At 35.8% G+C, this 14,827-nt stretch overlaps 1 non-coding gene across 1 annotated transcript; it reads right to left on the bottom strand.

Annotated features, from left to right (window-relative positions):
- Nucleotides 1-10,333: 10,333 nt before the first annotated feature.
- Nucleotides 10,334-10,440, bottom strand: LOC128294617 (small nucleolar RNA R71). Its single transcript, XR_008284925.1, has one exon. It is a non-coding gene; the product is annotated as a small nucleolar RNA R71 (small nucleolar RNA).
- Nucleotides 10,441-14,827: the final 4,387 nt, after the last annotated feature.

Raw genomic sequence — 14,827 nt, 5'->3', positions numbered from 1 at the left:
GTGACTAACTCAGGATTTGGGTAAATCACATCATGAACGTCACAAGTGAATTAATTCACAAATTAATTTAGAATTAATTCATCCTGGGTCTAGTCCAATGTATCATTCTACCAATGAATACATCTATATCTCTACTCGTAGAGGTAACTTCTCTGATAGCCAAGACTAGTCATATCCCCAATTGAAATTGTAGACGACATAATAATCCTTCTCAGTATTTGAATCAAATGCTCCCTTTGATACTTTTACGGGATTACGGGTTCATTTAGATTATCTACTGAAGTAAGTTGTCTTTCTCGCAATGTAAACGTTCTTTACAATGCCACTTATCTTTAGTTTGAACTTTAGACAATCAATAAGTTAATATTTTCTTGTCACAATTTTGCTATGCATGCAAAATATAAAAGACAAAAAATAGAGAAGACATAATAGTGAAATGTGAAATTAACCTTATTTATTCATCGTTCAAATAAATAGAAAACACTTTTATATTTACTACAATATGGGCACATTTCCCAACAATCTCCCACTTGCCCTAGTGAAGTAAATTTGTCATGTTTCGCATTCTCATATCCTCGACGTGTTTGTTAAAACTCCTAGTTGCAAGAGTCTTAGTAAACAGATTCGCAAGCTTATTTTCAAAATCTACTTTCCTCACATCTATAATTCCTTCAGCTACTGCCTCTCGTATCAGGTGACATTTCTGATTAATGTGTTTCATCCTCTTATGACTTCTCATTTCCTCGGTATTAGCTATTGCAACACTGTTATCACAATATAGTGTTATAGCTTTTTCCATACTTTGGAATAACTTCAAGTTCAATTAAGAACTTTCGAAGCCATATTGCTTCTTTTGTTGCCTCAGAAGTAGCCACATATTCGGCCTCCATAATAGAGTCAGCAATGTAAGTTTATTTTGCACTTCTCTAGACTATGGCTCCACAGCCTAGAACAAATACATTTTCCAATGTTGATTTCCTCAAATCTTTATAGGTTTGGAAGTTTGAGTCTGTGTATCCAACAGGAGTAAGGTTCTCCCTAGAATACACAAGCATATAATCTATGGTTATTTTAAGATACCTTAATTTATGCTTTACAGCTTTTAATTGCCTGAGACTTGGATTCGCCTGATATTGACTAACCATTCCTACTGCAAAACAGATATCTAGACGTGTGCAAAGCATCACATACATAAGGCTTCCAACTGCTGAAGCAGATGGAACCTTACTCATATGCTCTCTTTCTTCCACTGTCTTCGAACAGTTGTAAACTAAAAAAAATATAGGATTTTTCCTATGTAATTTATCACCTTTTACTTAAATTTCTTGTTAAAACTAAGTAATTATTTAATTAATTAATGAAATATATGAAATATGAAATTAGGACATAGAAATTATTAAAATGTGATTTTATTCTTTATTATATAGTTTTCATGCATAAAATGGCTTATTTTATATTTATTTGAACATATTATATTTTTAAGACATAAAACAGGCCATGCATGATTAAATTAAATAAAAATAAAAATTATATTTAATAATTCATGTTAAAATATTTCATTAATAATTAGGGTTTTAATTAATTATTTAAATTGGATAAATTTTGTTCTTTGGTACTTTAATTTATCTATTTATTTTGGAAAGGTTTGATAGCTTTGTTGGATTACCAAAAATCGTCCAAATTGAAGACCAAGTCAACCCAAATTGGCTACACATGGCTTGTGTGACCTTAAAACGACCCTAGTCGGAATGTGGTTTCGGGACCACAAAAACCGAGGCATAAAAATAATTTGATATTTATTTTGATGCCTATAATATGTGTTAACTCATGTGTGACATTTTGATGCTTTAATTTAGAGTTATAAATGTGAATTTCACTAGAAAGGACCTAGTAGAAAACTTTGAAAGTATGATGGGGAATGTGTGATGACTAATTAAAGCATGCATGCAAAACAATGGCCTTGCATGTCAAATACCCTCTTTTGCAAGTGATGGCCGGCCATGACAAAGAATATGGCAAAACATGTCATAGACATGTTTTGTTGGTGAATCATGGGTGAAAAAATAAATTAATGAGCATGGGTAATAAAGAAATGGAAAAAGAAAAAATGGTCTCATGCATGCCCCATTGCAGTGTATTGAGGAAGAGAAAAGAAAAAATTTGTTCATCCATTTTTCATTCTCTCTTGACCGAAAATACTAGAGGGAAGGAGGAATTTTGCTTCATGCTTGGTTTGGAAGAGGATTAGGAAGAGGTTTGGCTATACTTGCATCAAGATTAAGGTATGTTTGAGGTTGTGCCATGAGATTCATGCATGTTTTTAGTTGATAGCTTGATGCTCTTGTTAGCCCATGGTTCAAACCTTTGTTATATCATGGGGATGGTATTTGGCCAAGGTGGATTTTGTGTTAATGCCATTGCATGTTAAATATGAAGCTTGCTAATGATATATGCGATGGTGGATTGATGGCTCTTGGACTTTCTTTTTAGTATTTTGAGTAAGACATTAAGTTCTTTGTTTAATCATGACCAAAATTATGGTGTTGTGATGTATTCGCCATGGTACATCCAAAAGTGTGATTTATGCTCATTGCATGGAAAGTAAGATTTGTGTTTTGAAATTATGTTCATGTTTAGTTACAATCAACTTGAGATTCGGCTCTAGCATATATATATGTATATATGTTTGTACATGATGTATTGGTATGACATATATACTATTTCAAGGTGTATATTTGCTTGTGATGATGTTTGGTTATGAAGTAAATGAGAGATGTGTATTGAGCTACGATATGTAATGCGTTAGTTAGTAAAATGTATGCTGTTTTGTGTGGTATTAAGTGTATAATTGGCCTCAACATGGACATGCATATTCGCCACATGAGGGGAAATTGGTGTGCATGCATTCGGTTAGAGGCAAGCATATTGATGCCTATTCTTGGCTTAGAAAATTGGCTAAGAGGAATATTAACTAATGTGTTGAGTTCGATTCATGATTTCGTATACATGCGACTTTGATGCCTAATGAGTATATATATTGGCTAAGTACCTTGTATTCCTCTTCGATGCTCAAATGATTAAATCGATTTATTTGTTAAATTAAGCTCAAGAGCAAAGGGAACTAGATCCGACAAAGGGAAGGAAAATGTGGTCGAATAGCCATTGAAATCGTTCGACGACATCCTAGGTAAGTTCTTGAGTAATAGAGCTTAAATTCGAATTGATTAGATCATGTTTAAAGCAAATTAAAATCATGCTCTTTGTGTGTGGCTATTGAGCCGAAATTGCAAGTGTGAAAAGTGCCTTGTGTTTGAGTTTTGCTAATGAAAATGAAATACGAATGTGTCATAATTTATTGATAATTGTGCTCGGTTATTGAATGATGTCCGGCTAAGTCCGAAGGCTTTGTGCTAAGTGACTATATCCGGACTAGGATCCGAAGGCATTCGTGCGAGTTAATAAATCCGGGCTAAGCCCGAAGGCATTTGTGCAAGTTACTAAACCCGGGTTAAGTCCCGAAGGCATTCGTGCGAGTCACTATAACCGGGCTTCGTCCCGAAGGCATTTGAGCGAGTCGCTATATCCGGTTAAATTCTGAAGGTACGTGATTCGAGAATGAGCGATCTTGCTGTAAAATTTTCAGTTAATACGCTTGAAAAATTCCAGCAATGAGGTATGTTCGTATGTGCTTGAATTAGTTGATTCCCTTCGAATAATATTCGCTCAGTCGAGTAATGAGTTTTCGGTATTTGGCTAAGATGATCCCTTATGTATGAACATAGGGGTTGGAATGTGAAATGAGTAGGATATTGAGAATTTATGCATATGAAATTATCCGTTAGCTTTATGAATGCTATGCTTTTGTTGTGCTGGAATTTCTTGCTCAAACTTACTAAGCATAAATTGCTTATTCCGTTTTCTCTGTTTCTTTGTTTATAGATTTTGGCTCGTCAGCTATCGGACTCGGGATTTTTGGAAGTCGAAGTCTCCCACACTATCAAAGCCCCCATTTTGGTACAATTTTGGTTGAACTTTGAAATGGCATGTATAGGACTACCCTTTTGTTGAAGGTCATGTACCTTTCGGTTTTGTGTAAACTTGGATAGCCATGCGAAAATGGCTTATATCGTTTTAGCATAGTACCATAATCGTTTGTATGTTGATCATTATGAGGTATGGAATTGTTTTGAAATGATTAGCCATTGGAATGGTTAATCATGATCACACTTTGTGCTATGTATGCAAAAAGGGCCAATTGAATCATGGAAATCATGAAATAGGTAAAGCCTACCTTAAAGGCAGATGCTGACAGCAGCAGTGATGTGGATGTGAAAATCACTAAAATAGTAGGAATGGTATTAAATAGTGAATAAATTATGTAAATTAACTTTGATGAATCTACTTTCATATGGAAGAAACGAAACGGTCATATGAGTTATATGTTAAGAGATATTAAAGTTCTCGTGAAACAGGGCCAGAACGGTTTCTGGATCCCCTGTTCCGACTTTGGAAATTCATTGTAAATTAACCAGAGATAATTAGGAGTCATTCCATATATGTATAGATTCCTCTCTGAGTCTAGTTTATATAGAAACAAACGGCATCAGTATTAAAGCCCTGTACAGGGAGATATTCAATTCGTAACGCACGAAGGTCAGTGTAGTCGAACCCTGGAATAGGGGAGACTTTAACTAATAAACTGTACTAATTGGATCGACCAAAAATTCTAGAAAAAAATATGTAGATGGACATATGAGTCTAGTTTCAGGGAAAAATTACAAAAAAAATTTTCGAGCTTTGAAACTCAAGATATGATTTTTAAGGCGACAGTGACGCAGTGACCAGCTAGTCTAGAAATTTCTAAATGGACTGTGAAAATAGTTAAGTCTGTGTGCACCTTGTGTCCAATTCCGGTAACGGACTCGGGTACGGGGTGTTACATGGCTGTCCACATAAACCACTTTTTGGTTTAATTACACAAGGTCCTTGCAATGTTGCAGAAATTAAAGATTTGCCCAAAGATTTACATTTGACCGAGTCTCAGTCCTGAGTTGTTATGGCATTTAAATTGTTTAAAAATCAAGCAAAATTCAACTCAAATCCACCAAGCATGGCCAGCCACTCATTGCAAAAGCTTGAAGAGACTAAAGCTCTCTATTTTTAGCAAACTACTCTCCTCTCTTCACCTATGAATAAGACTTCATTTCAACCATTCCTAATCATCCCTCATCCATCATCATTCTCTCTTCTCTCTCAATTCTCTTTAGCATTTTCCATTCCCCAAGCCTGACTTCATCTCTTCGTAGAGATTTTAGCAATTAAGCCTCTTAAAGAGCCCTTGGTTGGCCACCTTGGAGAGCCATCAGTAAAGGAGCAAAGTGAAGGAGCGAAGGAGCCTCGTCGGTCAGAGTCTTAGGTGATAGGCACTTTAATTTGGGTTTAATATTTCTTTTCTTTGATTTAATTTAAAAATGTTAGTTATATGTTCATTGTTCTTATTTACAACAATGTTAACTTAATTTTATTTAAGGTAGGATGATTGCTTTGATTAAATAATATTTATTTGATTCATGCTTATAATGTTTGTGCCTCAATCGATCATGTTTTCAATTAAAATCAAGTCTGTATTTTGTTCATACGTGATTGAAATTGTGACAGCCCTAAAGTGACCCTAGTCAGAAAGCGGTTTCGGGACCACTAAACCGAGTCACCAAATTATTTGAATGTGATATTTATTGTCTAAAATATGTGAATATGAATGTGCGAAAATTTTTAATCTTCGATTTAGTTAATTGCATGTGAATGCAGTACATAGGACTTATGTGAGAAAATTTAGAAATGTGCTAGGCAAATGTAAAGTGGCCTAATAATGCATGTTATAGAAATGGTGGGTTTGCATGTCAAATTGCCCAATATTTGAGCTAATGGCCGGCCATGCTATGAGTGGAAACATGTCACAAACATGTTATGTAGTGATGTATGTTAGGAACAATAAAATAATGAGTATGGGTAATAAAGAAATGGAAAAAGGAAACGAATGGTGAGATTGTTTCTCCCCCTCCCCATTGCCGTGAATATAAGGAAGAAAACAAAAAAAAAAGTGTCCATCTTTTTCTCATTTCTCTTGGCCGAATGTTCTAAGGAAGAAAGAAAAACAAGTTGTGTTCTTTGGTTCTTCTTAGCCGGATTGAAAGGAAGAAGAAGGGAGTGAAGCAATCGGTCATCTTAGGTCACTATTAAGGTAAGGAAGTTTGTACTAGCTCTTGAAATTTTAGTTGATATTGAGTGAGATATCAAGTGATTTTTGTAAACCATGACGAAATTTTGATTTTAGATTGAGTAAGGTTTTTGACTATGATAGTTAATAATGGTGAGTTTTGTTGTTTCATGTTAAAGTTAGGTGAATAATGATGATGGATGAGTGTTTGAACCATAAAAAGAAATCGGCTACCTTGTTATGAACTAGGGCCGAATGTGAGTTGGTTGTGGTTGAATATTGCATGCTTGGTAGAATGGTGGATGAAAGTGCCGAATGTGGTCTTTGGTTTGGCATGAAGTGATAATAAAGGTTTAAAAGATAGCTTAGGTTAATTGATACTCACTAATGAGTTCGAATGGAAGCTTTGTTAAGTGTGAAATGACTGGCCGAGAGAGAGAATTATGGACTATTGCCGAATGTATGTTGGATTGATAGAGTATCCAAATTGATTTTATGTGTATATGCATGACCGAATATAATCGACCACATGAATGAGTACGTAGGTTGATGTGTATGTTCGCCATAGGTAAACATATTGATGGCTTTATCTTGACTTAGAAAATTCGCTAAGGTGAATATTGGCTAATGTGTTGAGTTGATTCATGGTTTCATATGTATGTGACTTTAGTGTCTAATGTATATATATGGGCTAAGTACCTTGAGTTCCTCTTTTGATGCTCAAATGATTAAATCAATTTATTTGTTAAATTAAGCTCAAGAGCAAATGGGAACTAAATCCGATAAAGGGAAGGAAAAAGTGGTCGAATAGCCATCGAAATCGTTCGACAACATCTCGAGGTAAGTTTTGAGCAATGAGACTTAGTTTATGATTTGATTAAGTCATAATGTATGAGCATAACAAATATACTGATGATGTGATGATTTTTACTTGAATTATATGTTGAGTTAATTAGTCTATACGTATGACGGGTAGCCGTATGTCCATAGAGATCGTGTTATAAAGCAAACTAAACCATCTTTGTTTGTATGTGGCTAGTGAGCCGAAATGGGAATGCTTAATACGTGACTTGTGTTTGAATTCTAATTATGAAAATGAAATTAGATGTGTCATGATTTATTGATATGTGCATGAATGTTGGGATGATAACCGGGCTAAGTCCGAGAGCATTTGAGCTAATGGCTAATTCGGGCTAAGTCCCGAAGGCATTCGTATGAAGCTACTATATCCGGGCTAAGTCCCGAAGGCGTTTGTGCGAGCTATTATATCCGGGCTAAGTCCCGAAGGCATTTGTGCGAGTTATTATACCGGGCTAAGTCCCGAAGGCATTTGTGCAAGTTACCATAACCGGGCTAAGTCCCGAAGGCATTTGAGCTAGTGGCTATATCCGGCTAAACCCCGAAGGTACTTGGTTTGAGAACGAGTAATCTTGCTGTAATAAGTTAGATTGATACGCTTGTAAAACCCAACGATGAGGTACGTTTCGCATATGCATTGGGGTAGTGATTCCGTTTAAATAATATTCGCTCAGTAAATTAATGAGCTTCCGGCCTTGGCTAAGTTGATCTTTTGTGTATGAATATAAGGGTCGGTAATGTGAAGTAAGTATGATATTGAGAATTTGTGCATATGAGATTATCCGTTTAGCCATATGAATGCTATATTTTGGTTGTGTCTAATTTCATGGCTCAAACTTACTAAGCATTAAATGCTTACTTCGTTTCTTTGATTCTCTATTTTATAGATTTTGGTTCGTCAGCTATCGGACTCGGGATTTTTGAAGTCGAAGTCGCCCACACTATCAAAGCTCCTTTTGGTATATTTTTGGTTGAACTTTGAAATGGCATGTATAGGACTACCCTTTTGTTGTAGGTCATGTACCTTTCGGTTTTGTGTAAATTTGGATAGCCATGCGAAAATGGCTTAAGTATACTTTGATCATAGCATTATACTCGTTTTGTATGTTGTCCGTCGAGAGGTATGGAAATGTTGGTAACGGTTAGTCATGGGAATGGTTATTCATGATCACTTTTGGTATATGTATGACAAACTCTAGTTGATCCATGGAGGATCATGAAATAGGTAAAGTTTACCTTAAAAATAGATGCTGGCAGCAGCAGTGATGTGGATGTGAAAAATCTCTAAAAATAGTAGGAATGGAATTAAATAGCGAATAAATTATGTAATCGAACTTTGATGAATCTATTTTCATAGGAAAGTAACGAAACGCTCATATGAACAGTATATTATGAGATGTTAAAGTTTTTGTGAGACAGGGCCAGAACGGTTTCTGGATCCCCTGATCTGACTTTGGAAATTCATTATAAATTAACCAGAGACATTTAGAAGTCATGCCATATATGTATGGATTCCTTTTTGAGTCTAGTTTCTATAGAAACAAACTCCATCAGTATTTAAGCCCTGTACAGGGAGATATCCAAATCGTAATGCATGAAGGTCAGTGTAGTTGCACCCTATAATAGGGGAGACTTTAACTAATAAACTGTACTAATTGGCCCAACAAAAAATTCTAGAAAAAAATATGTAGATGGAAATATGAGTCTAGTTTCAGGGAAAAATTACGAAACTGATTTTAGAGTTTTGGAACTCAAGATATGATTTTTAAAGTGACAGTGACGCAGTTAGCCAACTGCCTGGAAATTTTTAAAATGGACTGTGAAAGCGAGTGATTTAAGTCTGCAAACCCCTCGTGTCCGACTCCGGCAACAGTCTCGGGTACGGGGTGTTACAGAAATGCACCTGAATTAGCTGAGCGATCCTAACTAGATGACGGCTAGTGGACACATAATTGAAATGTGCATGCTCAATTTAGATCCAAACCCAATTAAATTGTAGGTTACATAACATCTCTAACCAAGCTCTGTTATTTGCATAGTTTTTAGATTTGTGTGATTAAACTGTTTCAAACCTAACATGTCCCTGTTACCTCATACGAATGCTAAGAAACCCTTAATAAATAAGGATCAGTAAAATGCGTATTTACTAAGTAAAGGATTTCAAAAGGACCTAATGTGGTTTTCAAACTCATGAAAGATCGAGTTGCCATGGAATGTTTTTCCAAATGTTATAAAGCATGTTGATAATAAATTGAGTTTAATTAAAGTAATTGTCCTAGTTTATTTATGTTATAATTGTTACAAATTATGTTTACTTTTGCTAAAATCTATTTCATTCATATAGTTTGCATACTTAGGATAATTTGCATTAGGGATCATTGCATTTAGTTTAATATATTTAATTTTAATCATCACTTCTCAACCATATTGTGTTTTTATTTCCTAAGTTGTTAGTATAATTTTACAATTAAGTGATTCAACACAAATACAATCCCTGAGGAGATGATTACTCGATCCTTACTTATTACTTGATAACGACTGTGTACACTTGCACAAGCCTACGCGTTACAAGTTTTTGGCGCCATTGTCGGGGATTGTTAACTGTTGCCAAAGTCATTTCTTTTTGTGAAATTATTTACTTCCAATTTGGTTTATTTCTAACATAACTTATTATTTTTAATTTTGTGATTTTCTTTTTAGGTGTTTATGAGCATAGATCGGATTATCGATTTACTCCTTGTAGACCCTGAAATGGAGCAAACTTTCAGACAAAGAAGACATGAACTAACAGCTTAAAGACAAGTCGAGATGGACCTTGGAAATCAGAATCAAGACCAAGGTAATAAAGCTGATTATGTACGAAACCCCATCCTCATTGCCTATGATAGGGATTGATGCATCAGACAATATGTTGTGCCACTTTTCAGTGAGTTAAATCCAGGAATTAGAAAGCCAGATTTTGAGGCAACCCAATTTGCATTGAAACCAGTGATGTTTCAAATGCTCCAAACGGTGGGCCAATTCAGTGGTATGCCCATGGAATATCCACATCTCCACCTTCGATTGTTTATAGAGGTGAGTGATTCATTCAAGATAGCCGGTGTGACTGAATAAGAATTGAGGTTGAATTTGTTTCCGTACTCATTGTGAGATCGAGCGCGAGCATGGCTCAATTCATTGCCACCAAGTTCGATATCTACATGAAAAGAATTAACAGAGAGATTTTTGGTTAAGTATTTCTCGCCTAGCAAAAATGCTAAGTTGAGGAATGAGATCACAACTTTCCAACAACTGGATGACGAGTCTTAGTATGAGGATTGGGAGTGATTCAAGGAGTTACTTCGTAAGTATCCTCATCATAGGTTTCCTCATTGTATCCAGTTGGAGACATTCTATAATGGTCCCAATGCACATACAAGATTGATGCTAGATACTTCTACAAATGGTGAAATTTTGTCTAAGTCTTATAATGAGGCTTATGAGATCATCGAGAGGATCGAGAGTAATAACTACCAATGGCCAACAAATCGAGTAGCTTCAAGAAGACGTGTAGCTGGAGTTCATGAAGTTGACACCCACACTTCGTTATTAGCTCAAGTATCATCTATTTCCTCTATGTTAAAATAGTTTACCTACAATAGTACTAATAGTTTTGCAGCTCAGCCACCAAGCCCGTTTGAAGTAGTTTCCTATGTGTACAGTGGGGAAGGTCATTCTTTTAAGAATTGTCCATCAAATCCCGAGTCAGTGTACTATGTAGGGAACTAACATCAAAATAAGAGTAGACAAGGACCCCAGTCCAACTTATACAATCCTTCATAGCGTAATCATCTTAACTTTTCTTGGAGCAACCAAGGAAATGGACCGAATAACAATTTATTGTAGCATGGACCCAACCAATCTCAAGGGTTTAATCAGCAATCTCCAAGACTACCTCAAGCTAAGGTATCAAGCAGTTTGGAAAACTTGTTGAAAGCGTACATGGCAAAGAATGACGCTTTGATCTAAAGCCAAGCAGCAACATTGAAAAATTTGGAAAATCAAATGGGTTAGTTAGCTATAGAGCTTCATAATAGACTGCAAGGAACCTTGTCGAGTGTTACTGAGAATCCAAGAAATTTGGGTAAAGAACATATCAAGGCAGTGGCATTGCGATATGGTAAAACTCTGAAACCCGATTGATTGATGTTGAAGATAAGCCCGTTGAGAAAAATCAACCAGCTGTTGAAATTTCTACACCAAAAGAGTCAGAATCTGCAAATACTGACAAGGTAAATCCTAACTTAGTGAATTCAGATACTTTAACATCTTCTTTAGATGCAGATTTACCTACTCAGAAGAGTTATCCGATTCAACCAAAAGTTCCATCACCTCTATATTTGTAAAGTTGGCAACAACACAAGCAGAAATAGGAGGTGCAATTCAAGAAGTTTTTGGATGCTCTGAAGTAGTTACACATCAATATTCCGTTGGTGTAGGCTTTCGAACAAATGCTAAATTATGCGAAGTTTATGAAGGATATACTGTCCAAGAAGAAATGACGGAGTGAGTATGAGACTGTTTCCTTGAGAAAGGAGTGCAGTGCGTTCTTGCAGAACAAACTGCCACTGAAATTGAAAGACCTAGGAAGCTTTACTATACCCAGTAACATTGGTGAATCTTACTGTGATAAAGCTTTGTGTGATTTAGGAGCGATTATCAACTTGATGCCTAAGTCTATTTTCAGGATGCTAGGGATAGGTGAAGTAAGACCTACAATTGTGACGCTTCAGCTAGCGGATCGATGTTTAGCATATCCTGAAGGAAAGATCGAGGATGTTTTGGTAAGAGTCAATAAATTTATTTTTCCTGCTGATTTCATTGTCTTAGCTTTTAAAGCAGATAAGGAAGTGTTAATCATCCTTGGGAGACCTTTCTTAGCCACGGGAAGAACGTTAGTTGATGTGCAGAAAGGTGAACTCACCATGCGAGTTCAAGACTATCAGGTAACTTTTAACATTCTTAAAGCAATGAAATTTCCTGATCCGACAGAAGAGTGTTCAATTATGGAAGAGATAGAAACCTTGGTTTCTATGGAAAGAAATTTTGAAGAAGATCCATTGGCGAAAGCCTTAGATCTTGACCCTTTGGAAGATGAAGAAAGTGAAGAAAACATGGCTTTGATGGAAGCCAATCCGAGAAATTTATTCAATCCACATGGTTTGAACCGTTGGAGTTAGAAGTTAGAGAATCTGTGCAACCTAAGTTGTCAATTGAAGAACCACCTAAACTCGAACTAAAAGGACTTCCTTCCCATTTGAAATACATTTATTTAGGTGACTGTTCCACTTTGCCTGTGATTATTTCAGCAGAACAGATGAAAGATCAAGAGGAGCAACTAATTGCTATTCTAAAGAAATTTCAAAAAGCAATTGGTTGGACCATAACTGATATTTGAGGTATAAGCCTTCTTTTTGCATGCATAAAATTAATTTAGAAGAAGGTGAAAGAGCTCGAATTGATAGGGAAAGGAGGCTCAATCCTATTATGAAAGAAGTTGTGAGAAAGGAAGTGGTCAAATGGTTAGATACAGGAATCATCTATCTTATTTCAGATAGTTCGTGGGTAAATCTAGTACAGTGTGTGCCGAAGAAAGGTGGAATCACGATTGTTGAAAATAAGCGTAACAAGTTGATTTCAACGAGAACTATTACTGGTTGGAGAATTTGTATTAATTACAGAAAGTTGAATAAAGCCACTGAAAGGACCATTTTTCGTTGCCTTTTATGGATCAGATGGTAAATCGACTGACAGGTAATGAATTCTATTATTTTTTATATGGCTATTCGGGATATAACCAAATAGTTGTAGCTCTAGAGGACCAACATAAAATAACCTTTACTTGTCGATACAGTACGTTTGCTTTTAGGCAAACGTCTTTTGGTTTATGTAATGCACCTACAACATTTCAACGAAGTATGATGGCAATATTCACTGATATGGTTGAAAAATTGTTGAGGTTTTCATGGATGATTTTTCTATTTTTGGTAACACTTATGATATTTTTTTGAGTAATTGGGAAAAATGTCATTTTATGGTTAATGAAGGGATTGTCTTAGGGCATAAAATCTCAAAAAGAGAAATTGAAGTCGATAAAGCAAAGATGGACGTAATTGAAACATTATCGGCCCCAATTAATGTGAAAGGAGTCAAAAGTTTCTTAGGCCATGCCTGTTTTTACCGAAGGTTTATCAAAGATTTCTCAAAAATTTCTAAACCGTTGTGTTTGTTGTTAGAGAAAGATATAGTGTTTGATTTCAACAAAGCATGTTTGCAAGCTTTTGAAGATCTAAAAAAATGATTAATCTCAGCTCCAATAATCGTTACACCTGATTGGAGCTCACCTTTTGAGTTGATGTGTGATACAAGTGATTATGCCGTTGGAGCTGTGATGGGTCAATGAAGAAACAAAGTGTTTCACCCTATTTACTATGCAAATAGAACTTTGACGGAAGCCTAACTCAACTATACGGTAACTGAAAAGGAACTCTTTACTATATTTTTTGCTTTTGACAAATTCTGCTCATATCTTATAGGTACCAAAGTTTTACAGTATTTACTGACCATACGGCCATTAAATACTTGCTCATGAAGAAAGATGCAAAACTGAGGCTAATTCGTTGGATACTTTTACTCCAAGAATTTGACCTTGAGATCCAAGACAAAAAAGGTGTTAAAAATCAAATAGCTGATCATCTGTCGAGGTTGGAGCAAGATGAGGTAACCAATCATGTGTGCCTATCAACGAGAATTTTCCAGATGAACACTTATTTGAGGTAAGTCGAATTCGTGAGACTCCTTGGTTTGCTAATTTTTCCAATTATCTTTCATGTGGAATAATTCCTTGAGAAATGACATACCAACAAAAGAAAAAATTCCTTCATGATAGTCGGTATTATTGCTGAGATCTTGTATCATTGCCATTCATTTCCAAGTGGGGGACACTTTGGTGGTTCATGTACTACAGCGAAGATTTTGAAAGCAGGGTTCTTTTGGCCTACACTATTTAAAGATGCTTATGCTTATGTGAAGAACTGTAATAAATGCCAAAGGACTGGAAATATATCAAGGAGTTATGAGATACCCTTGACAAACATTTTGGAGATTGAATTATTCGATGTATGGGGCATTAACTTTTTATGCCAGTTTTCTTCTTCGTATAGGAACAAATACATCTTAGTTGTTGTGGACTATGTATCCAAGTGGGTTGAAGCTGAAGCATACCCTACAAACGATGCTAAGGTAGTCATGCGATTCCTACATAAGCATGTGTTTACATGATTTGGGACACCAAGAGCTATTATTAGTTATAAAGTTCTCACTTTGCGAACAAATGGCTTAAGTGGTTGCTTGCAAGTATGATGTGAAGCACAAGATTGCTATTGCCTATCACCCTCAGTCTAATGGGCAAGTTAAAAAAGTGAGCTGTGAAATCAAAGGTATCCTTGAAAGGATAGTACGCCCTAGCAAAAAAGATTGGTCTCGAAGGCTCGATGATACATTATGGGCCTATCGAACAACATTTAAGACACCGTTAGGAATGACTCTTTATCGATTAGTCCTTGGAAAGGCATGTCATTTGCCATTAGAGTTAGAGAATAGAGCTTACTGGGCTTTGAAGCAGTTGAACTTTGATCTTAAGTAATCCGGTGAGAGAAGGATGTTACAACTTGATAAGTTGGAAAAGCTGAGGTTGTTTTCCTATGAGAATGC

The sequence above is a fragment of the Gossypium arboreum genome, chromosome 6, assembly GCF_025698485.1.
Source record: "Gossypium arboreum isolate Shixiya-1 chromosome 6, ASM2569848v2, whole genome shotgun sequence".
Lineage (NCBI taxonomy): Eukaryota > Viridiplantae > Streptophyta > Magnoliopsida > Malvales > Malvaceae > Gossypium > Gossypium arboreum.
Note: the sequence above shows the minus strand (reverse complement) of the source record. Positions and strands in the feature narration are given on the sequence as shown.